Source organism: Bufo gargarizans, chromosome 5 (genome assembly GCF_014858855.1).
Source record: "Bufo gargarizans isolate SCDJY-AF-19 chromosome 5, ASM1485885v1, whole genome shotgun sequence".
NCBI lineage: Eukaryota > Metazoa > Chordata > Amphibia > Anura > Bufonidae > Bufo > Bufo gargarizans.
The window spans coordinates 411,383,849-411,393,812 of record NC_058084.1 but is presented as its reverse complement, the minus strand read 5'-3'; positions in this window follow the sequence as shown (position 1 = coordinate 411,393,812).

The following is a 9,964-nucleotide window of genomic DNA, read 5'->3' as shown; positions in this document are numbered from 1 at the left end:
GCGGCGCAGGTGCGTGACGTCAGTGAGTGAGCGCCGCCCCCCGCACTGCCTGCATTACCGGAGCAAAGACAAAGTAAGATAGTAGACTCGAGTATAAGACGAGGGGGCTTTTTGAGCACAAAAATTTGTGCCCAAAAACTCCTCTTATACTCGAGTATATACGGTATGTAAAAAAATAGATTGATTTCAAGTTTGTATCTACTGATAACAAACTTAGGCTACATGCACACGACCGTATGTGTTTTGCAGTCCGCAAATTGCAGATCCGCAAAAAAAAGGATGACATTATGGCACCCGTTTTTTTGTTTTTTTTTGCGGATCCGTTTTTTTTGCTGATCCATTGTAATAATGCCTATCCTTGTCCGCAAACTAGAAAAAATAGGACATGCAATATTTTTTTTGCGGAGCAACGGAACGGACATACTGATGCGGACAGCACACGGTGTCCGCGTTTTTTGCGGACCCATTGAAATGAATGGGTCTGCATCCTATCCGCAAAAAGAAACTGAATGGACGCGGAAAAAAAATACGGTCGTGTGCATGAGGCCTTAACCACATTTATAATTGTCAGCATATCTCACCAAAATCTAGTAATTTCCCTTTTTGGCTTTGGTCATTTACAAAATTAGATTGTGCAGATAATTATTTACTCTAGAGAAAATAACAACTGGTGGTAAAGGAGTATTCCCATCTTCTACTAGTATGTGCCATAATATTATGATTGGGATGGGTCTGGCCTCTAGGACTCTCTTTGACTTTGCTAAAAAAAAATTGACCTACACTTGGTTCCTCTCAGCTTTTTTTCTGTACATTCTATCTATACAGAGGTTCTAAAAGCAGTTCCCTGCAAAGCCGGTGGTCTGAAGTGTCAATGTGCAATCACACTGCCACTGATAAGAAATCCAACCATCGCTTGCAAGCGTGAGCCGATGCCCTGCTCTAAATGCCAGGATCGGAGATAACTTCACCTAATAAGCTTCCTGCAATATCTGAGTAATCAGAGGAACTTATGTGCCAATTCCCTGGGACTAGAAAACAGCAAACAAAGTGCTTTGTTAAAAAATCCAAGTGAAATTTCAGTAAATAAAAACAATAACTATACATAATTGTTTATGCACATCATAAATAAACTAAATTGCTGTTATTTTTGTTTATCCCAACCCCCCCAAAAAATACTATAAAAATTGAATGCACCCCCGCAAAACCCTAGCCCCCCCCCCCCCACCCCTCACACACACACACACACACACACACAAAAAACTGCAAATTGTCCAAACAACAAACAAGCCCACACAGAACTCCATGAATGGAAAATGAAAAATGTTAGGGTACATTAAGGTCAGATTTTCTGATGCCGTTTTGGAAGCCAGAATCAGAAGTGGATGCAAAAAAGAGAGATTGTATCTGTCATTTATATTTTTATATTTATATTATTGTATCTGCCTCCTGCTAAGATGTTCTATATAAGCTGGTGGTGCTGGTTGTTGTGGCGTGCTGACAAACCCTTTCCACATTTCGGCCATGCTAACCCTGCCTTCTGAGGTGCTGGTGTTGCCCCAGCTGCATTGGCGACCTCTTCCTCCTCTGCCTTCGCCTTGTGCTTTCAGCAGCGCGTCTACCAGCGCGTGCTTGTACTCGCACATCTTACGATCACACTCCAGTGACGGAATTAAGGATGGTACATTGTCCTTTAATGGGGATCCAGCAGCGTGGCCACCCAGTAATCAGCACAAGTAAGAATGTGGGCAACTCGGCGGTTGTTGCGGAGACACTGCAGCATGTAATCGCTCATGTGTGCCAGGCTGCCCAGAGGCAACGACAAGCTGTCCTCTGTAAGAGGTTAATCGTCTGTGTCCTCTGTATTTCCTCAGCCACGCACCAGTGATGGCCATGAGCTGGTTTGGGTGCCACCCTGCTGTGAACACGATTCCTCCTCCTCCATCACCTCCTTCTCATCCTCCACCTCATCATCCTCCAGAACTGTGCCTTGGCTGGACAATTGTGTACCTGGCATTTGTGGGTGCAGGAACCCACCCTTGGAGCCAATTGTAAATGACTGGCCGGAAACCCTATGAAATGATCCCTCTTTCTCCTCATCCTGTGCCACATCCTCTTCCATCATCGCCAGAAGCGTTTTTTCAAGGAGGCATAGAAGTGGGATAGTAACGCTGAGAACGGCGTTATCAGCACTGGCCATGTTGGTGGAGTACTCGGAAAAGGGCAACAAGGAACACAGGTCTCGCATGGAGGCCCACTTATTGGTGGTGATTTGGTGCTTTTCCACAGAGCAATTCACCCATGCATGTTGCAGATGAAACTCCACTATAGCCTGCTGCTGCTCGCACAGTCTGGTCAGCATGTGCAAGGTGGAGTTCCACCTTGTGGGCACGTCGCAAATGAGGCGGTGAGCGGGAAGGCCGAAGTTACGCTGCAGCGCTGACAGGGGTAATTTTTAAGGAACCTTTGCACCACTAAATTCAGCACATGCACCAGGCAAGGGATGTGCGTCAAACCGGCTAGTCCCAGAGCTGCTACGAGATTTTGCCCATTATCGCACACCACCAGTCCGGGCTTGAGGCTCACTGGCACCAACCACTCATCAGTCTGTTCTTCCATGCCCGTCCACATCTCCTGTGCGGTGTTTCAAGCTTGTATTTGACACTGACAGATGCAACAAATTTAGTATTTTGCCCAAAATGGGTGTTTTTTTTAATAACAGAAGATAACAGCGGTATCTAACGTGTGTATTTCACACTTACAGATGCAGCAAAGGCCGCAAATTTAGTATTTTACCTAAAAAGGGTGTTTTTTAAAACCCATAAAATTATTGCAGTATTTCAAGATTTTATTTTACACTGACAAATGCTGCATAGGCCCAAGATGTAGGGTATTGCCAAAAATGGGTGCTTTTTAAACCCAGAAAATGATTGCAGTATTTCAAGCTTGTATTTGACACTGACAGGTGCAGCAAAGGCCGCAAATTTAGTATTTTGCCTAAAAAAGTTTTTTTTTTAATAACAGAAGATAACAGCAGTATCTAACGCGTTTATTTCACACTGACAGATGTAGATGCAGCAAAGGCCGCAAATTTAGTATTTTGCCCCAAAAAGGTGTTTTTTTTAATAATAGAAGATAACAGCAGTATCTAACGTGTGTATTTCACACTTACAGATGCAGCAAAGGCCGCAAATTTAGTATTTTGCCCCAAAAAGGTGTTTTTTTAAATAATAGAAGATAACAGCAGTATCTAACGTGTGTATTTCACACTTACAGATGCAGCAAAGGCCGCAAATTTAGTATTTTGCCTAAAAAAGGGTGTTTTTTAAAACCCATAAAATTATTGCAGTATTTCAAGATTATATTTTACACTAACAAATGCAGCATAGGCCCCAGATGTAGGGTATTGACAAAAATGGGTGCTTTTTTAAACCCAGAAAATTATTGCAGTATTTCAAGCTTGTATTTCACACTGACAGGTGCAGCAAAGGCCGCAAATTTAGTATTTTGCCTAAAAAAGTTTTTTTTTATAACAGAAGATAACAGCGGTATCTAACGTGTGTATTTCACACTGACAGATGCAGCAGAGGCTGCAAATTTAGTTCTTTGCCCAAAAAAGGTGTTTTTTTTTAATAACAGAAGAGAACAGCAGTATCTAACGCGTGTATTTCACACTGACAGATGCAGCAAAGGCCGCAAATTTTGTATTTTGCCCAAAAAAGTTTTTTTTTTTTTTAATAACAGAAGATAACAGCAGTATCTAACGCATGCATTTCATACTGACAGATGTTTTTTTAAACCCAGAATATAATTGCAGTATTTCAAGCTTTTAATACACCAATGCTTTTAATACTGGGGAGGGAGGGGGGGCTGCACTGGCCACCAATGCTTTTAATACTGGGGAGGGAGGGAGGGGGGTGCCGCACTGACCACTAATGCTTTTAATACTGGGGAGGGAGGGGGGGCTGCACTGGCCACCAATGCTTTGAATACTGGGGAAGGAGGGGGGTCTGGCCCCTGCTGCCTGGCAGCACCCGATCAGGGGGCTGAGATCCACACAATTAACCCTTCAGATGCGGCACCTGAGGGGTTAATTGTGCGGATCACAGCCCCCTGTAAGAGATCGGGTGGTGCCAGGTAGCAGGGGGCAGTTATGTACACAGTTCTTAGTATATTCTAACTTGAAGCATCCCCATCACCATGGGAACGCCTCTGTATTAGAATATACTGTCTACGATCGTGAAAACTCAGATCTGAAAAAGCTGTTATGCAGACGGATACGCACTGAACAGATACCATCGTTTGCATTTATAGGTGCGGATCCGTCTGTGCAGATACCAGACGTGAAAGTAGCCTAAGTTTAACATCTGTTGTGGGTAAACTGTTTGAAGGTTTTCTGAGAGATGCTATCTTGGAGTACCTCAATGGAAATAAGTAAATAACGTCATATCAGCATGGCATCATGAGGGGTCGGTTATGTCAAACTAATTTGATCAGGTTCTATGAGGAGGTAAGTTCTAGACTTGACAGCGGCAAATTAATAGATGTCCTATATCTGGACTTCTCCAAAGCATTTGACACTGTACCACATAAAAGGTTAGTATATAAAATGAGAATGCTCGGACTGGGAGAAAATGTCTGTATGTGGGTAAGTAACTGGCTCAATGATAGAAAACAGTTATTAACGGTACACACTCAGATTGGGTCACTAGTGGGGTACCTCAGGGGTCAGTATTGGGCTCTATTCTCTTCAATGTATTTATTAAGGATCTTGCAGAAGGCTTGCAAAATATTGATTTTTGCAGATGACACTAAACAGTGTAAAGTAATTAACATGGAAGAAGACAGTATACTACTACAGAGCGATCTGGATAGATTGGCGGCTTGGGCAGAGAAGTGGAAGATGAGGTTTAACACTGACAAATGTAAAGTTATGCACATGGGAAGGAATAATGCAAGTCACCCGTACATACTAAATGATAAAACACTGGGTAACACTGACATGAAAAAGCACCTAGAAATTTTGGTGAACAGCAAATTAAGCTGGAGAAACCAGTGTCAGGCAGCTTCTGCCAAGGCCAATAAGATAATGGTTTGCATCAAAAGGGGCATAGATGCCCGTGATGAGAACATAGTGCTACCACTCTACAAATCATTAGTCAGACCACACATGGAGTACTGTGTACAGTTATGGGCTATGGATGTATTTCTGGAGTGTAATAATATTACAGGCTATAGCTACTAGAGAGGGGTCATTGATCCAGGGAGTTATTCCGATTGCCTGATTGGAGTCGGGAAGGAATTTTCTTCCCCTTAGGCTACTTCACACTGGCGTTTCTGGGTCCGCTTGTGAGATTTGTTTCAGGGCTCTCACAAGCGGCCCAAAACGGATCAGTTTAGCCCCAATGCATTCTGAATGGATAAGGATCCGTTCAGAATGTATCAGTTTGCCTCCGTTCAGCCTCCATTCCGCTCTGCAGGGTTTTGATGTCCGCCTGACGATGTGGAGTCAAACGGATCCGTCCTGACTAGAGTTGAGCGAACACCTGGATGTTCGGGTTCGAGAAGTTCGGCCGAACATCCCGGAAATGTTCGGGTTCGGGATCCGAACCCGATCCGAACTTCGTCCCGAACCCGAACCCCATTGAAGTCAATGGGGACCCGAACTTTTCGGCACTAAAAAGGCTGTAAAACAGCCCAGGAAAGAGCTAGAGGGCTGCAAAAGGCAGCAACATGTAGGTAAATCCCCTGCAAACAAATGTGGATAGGGAAATGAATTAAAATAAAAATTAAATAAATAAAAATTAACCAAAATCAATTGGAGAGAGGTTCCATAGCAGAGAATCTGGCTTCCCGTCACCCACCACTGGAACAGTCCATTCTCAGATATTTAGGCCCCGGCACCCAGGCAGAGGAGAGAGGTCCCGTAACAGAGAATCTGTCTTCATGTCAGCAGAGAATTAGTCTGCATGTCATAGCAGAGAATGAGGCTTCACGTCAGCCACCACTGCAACAGTCCATTGGCATATATTTAGGCCCAGCACCCAGGCAGAGGAGGGAGGTCCCGTAACAGAGAATCTGTCTTCATGTCAGCAGAGAATTAGTCTGCATGTCATAGCAGAGAATGAGGCTTCACGTCAGCCACCACTGCAACAGTCCATTGGCATATATTTAGGCCTAGCACACAGGCAGAGCAGAGAGGTCCCGTAACAGACAATCTGGCTTCATGTCAGCAGAGAATCAGTCTGCATGTCATAGCAGAGAATGAGGCTTCACGTCACCCACCACTGCAACAGTCCATTGGCATATATTTAGGCCTAGCACACAGGCAGAGCAGAGAGGTCCCGTAACAGACAATCTGGCTTCATGACAGCAGAGAATTAGTCTGCATGTCATAGCAGAGAATGAGGCTTCACGTCAGCCACCACTGCAACAGTCCATTGGCATATATTTAGGCCCAGCACCCAGGCAGAGGAGAGAGGTCCCGTAACAGACAATCTGGCTTCATGTCAGCAGAGAATCAGTCTTCATATCATAGCAGAGAATCAGGCTTCACGTCACCCACCACTGTAAGAGTCAATTTTCATAAATTTAGGCCCAGAACCCAGGCAGAGGAGAAAGGTCCCGTAACAGACAATCTGGCTTCATGTCAGCAGAGAATCAGTCTTCATATCATAGCCTAGAATCAGGCTTCACGTCACCCACCACTGTAAGAGTCAATTTTCATAAATTTAGGCCCAGAACCCAGGCAGAGGAGAAAGGTCCCGTAACAGACAATCTGGCTTCATGTCAGCAGAGAATCAGTCTTCATATCATAGCAGAGAATCAGGCTTCACGTCACCCACCACTGCAACAGTCAATTGTCATAAATTTAGGCCCAGCACCCAGGCAGAGGAGAGAGCTCCCGTAACAGAGGATCTGGCTTCATGTCAGCAGAGAATCAGTCTGCATGTCATAGCAGAGAATGAGGCTTCACGTCACCCACCACTGCAACAGTCCATTGGCATATATTTAGGCCTAGCACACAGGCAGAGCAGAGAGGTCCCGTAACAGACAATCTGGCTTCATGTCAGCAGAGAATCAGTCTGCATGTCATAGCAGAGAATGAGGCTTCACGTCACCCACCACTGCAACAGTCCATTGGCATATATTTAGGCCTAGCACACAGGCAGAGCAGAGAGGTCCCGTAACAGACGATCTGGCTTCATGTCAGCAGAGAATCAGTCTGCATGTCATAGCAGAGAATCAGGCTTCACGTCAGCCACCACTGCAACAGTCCATGGTCATAAATTTAGGCCCAGCACCCAGGCAGAGGAGAGAGGTCCCGTAACAGACAATCTGGCTTCATGTCAGCAGAGAATTAGTCTGCATGTCATAGCAGAGAATCAGGCTTCATGTCAGCCACCACTGCAACAGTCCATTGGCATATATTTAGGCCTAGCACACAGGCAGAGGAGAGGTTCATTCAACTTTGGGTAGCATCGCAATATAATGGTAAAATGAAAATAAAAATAGGATTGAATGAGGAAGTGCCCTGGAGTCCAATAATATATGGTTATGGGGAGGTAGTTAATGTCTAATCTGGACAAGGGACGGACAGGTCCTGTGGGATCCATGCCTGGTTCATTTTTATGAACGTCAGCTTGTCAACATTGGCTGTAGACAGGCGGCTGCGTTTGTCTGTAATGACGCCCCCTGCCGTGCTGAATACACGTTCAGACAAAACGCTGGCTGCCGGGCAGGCCAGCACCTCCAAGGCATAAAAGGCTAGCTCTGGCCACGTGGACAATTTAGAGACCCAGAAGTTGAATGGGGCCGAACCATCAGTCAGTACGTGGAGGGGTGTGCACACGTACTGTTCCACCATGTTAGTGAAATGTTGCCTCCTGCTAACACGTTGCGTATCAGGTGGTGGTGCAGTTAGCTGTGGCGTGTTGACAAAAGTTTTCCACATCTCTGCCATGCTAACCCTGCCCTCAGAGGAGCTGGCCGTGACACAGCTGCCTTGGCGACCTCTTGCTCCTCCTCTGCCTTGGCCTTGGGCTTCCACTTGTTCCCCTGTGACATTTGGGAATGCTCTCAGTAGCGCGTCTACCAACGTGCGCTTGTACTCGCGCATCTTCCTATCACGCTCCAGTGCAGGAAGTAAGGTGGGCACATTGTCTTTGTAGCGTGGATCCAGCAGGGTGGCAACCCAGTAGTCCGCACAGGTTAAAATGTGGGCAACTCTGCTGTCGTTGCGCAGGCACTGCAGCATGTAGTCGCTCATGTGTGCCAGGCTGCCCAGGGGTAAGGACAAGCTGTCCTCTGTGGGAGGCGTATCGTCATCGTCCTGCCTTTCCCCCCAGCCACGCACCAGTGATGGACCCGAGCTGCGTTGGGTGCCACCCCGCTGTGACCATGCTTCATCCTCATCCTCCTCCACCTCCTCCTCATCCTCGTCCTCCTCGTCCTCCAGTAGTGGGCCCTGGCTGGCCACATTTGTACCTGGCCTCTGCTGTTGCAAAAAACCTCCCTCTGAGTCACTTCGAAGAGACTGGCCTGAAAGTGCTAAAAATGACCCCTCTTCCTCATCCTCCTCCTCCTCCTCCTGGGCCACCTCCTGTTCCATCATCGCCCTAAGTGTTTTCTCAAGGAGACATAGAAGTGGTATTGTAACGCTGATAACGGTGTCATCGCCACTGGCCATGTTGGTGGAGTACTCGAAACAGCGCAACAGGGCACACAGGTCTCGCATGGAGGCCCAGTCATTGGTGGTGAAGTGGTGCTGTTCTGTAGTGCGACTGACCCGTGCGTGCTGCAGCTGAAACTCCACTATGGCCTGCTGCTGCTCGCACAGTCTGTCCAGCATGTGCAAGGTGGAGTTCCACCTGGTGGGCACGTCGCATATGAGGCGGTGAGCGGGAAGGCCGAAGTTACGCTGTAGCGCAGACAGGCGAGCAGCGGCAGGATGTGAACGCCGGAAGCGCGAACAGACGGCCCGCACTTTATGCAGCAGCTCTGACATGTCGGGGTAGTTGTGAATGAACTTCTGCACCACCAAATTCAGCACATGCGCCAAGCAAGGGATGTGCGTCAAATTGGCTAGTCCCAGAGCTGCAACGAGATTTCGCCCATTATCACACACCACCAGGCCGGGCTTGAGGCTCACCGGCAGCAACCACTCGTCGGTCTGTTGTTCAATACCCCGCCACAACTCCTGTGCGGTGTGGGGCCTGTCCCCCAAACATATGAGTTTCAGAATGGCCTGCTGACGTTTACCCCGGGCTGTGCTGAAGTTGGTGGTGAAGGTGTGTGGCTGACTGGATGAGCAGGTGGAAGAAGAGGAGGAGGAAGCCGAGAAGGAGGAGGTGGCAACAGGAGGCAAAGAATGTTGCCCTGCGATCCTTGGCGGCGGCAGGACGTGCGCCAAACAGCTCTCCGCCTGGGGCCCAGCTGCCACTACATTTACCCAGTGTGCAGTTAGGGAGATATAGCGTCCCTGGCCGTGCTTACTGGTCCACGTATCTGTGGTTAGGTGGACCTTGCTACAGATGGCGTTGCGCAGTGCACACTTGATTTTATGGGATACTTGGTTGTGCAGGGAAGGCACGGCTCTCTTGGAGAAGTAGTGCCGGCTGGGAACAACATACTGTGGGACAGCAAGCGACATGAGCTGTTTGAAGCTGTCTGTGTCCACCAGCCTAAATGACAGCATTTCATAGGCCAGTAGTTTAGAAATGCTGGCATTCAGGGCCAGGGATCGAGGGTGGCTAGGTGGGAATTTACGCTTTCTATCAAATGTTTGTGAGATGGAGAGCTGAACGCTGGCGTGTGACATGGTTGAGACGCTTGGTGACGGAGGTGGTGGTGGTGGTGTTGGTGGTACATCCCCTGTTTGCTGGGCGGCAGGTGCCAACGTTCCTCCAGAGGCGGAGGAAGAGGCCGAGGCGGCAGCAGCAGAATAGGCCGAGGCGGCAGCAGCAGA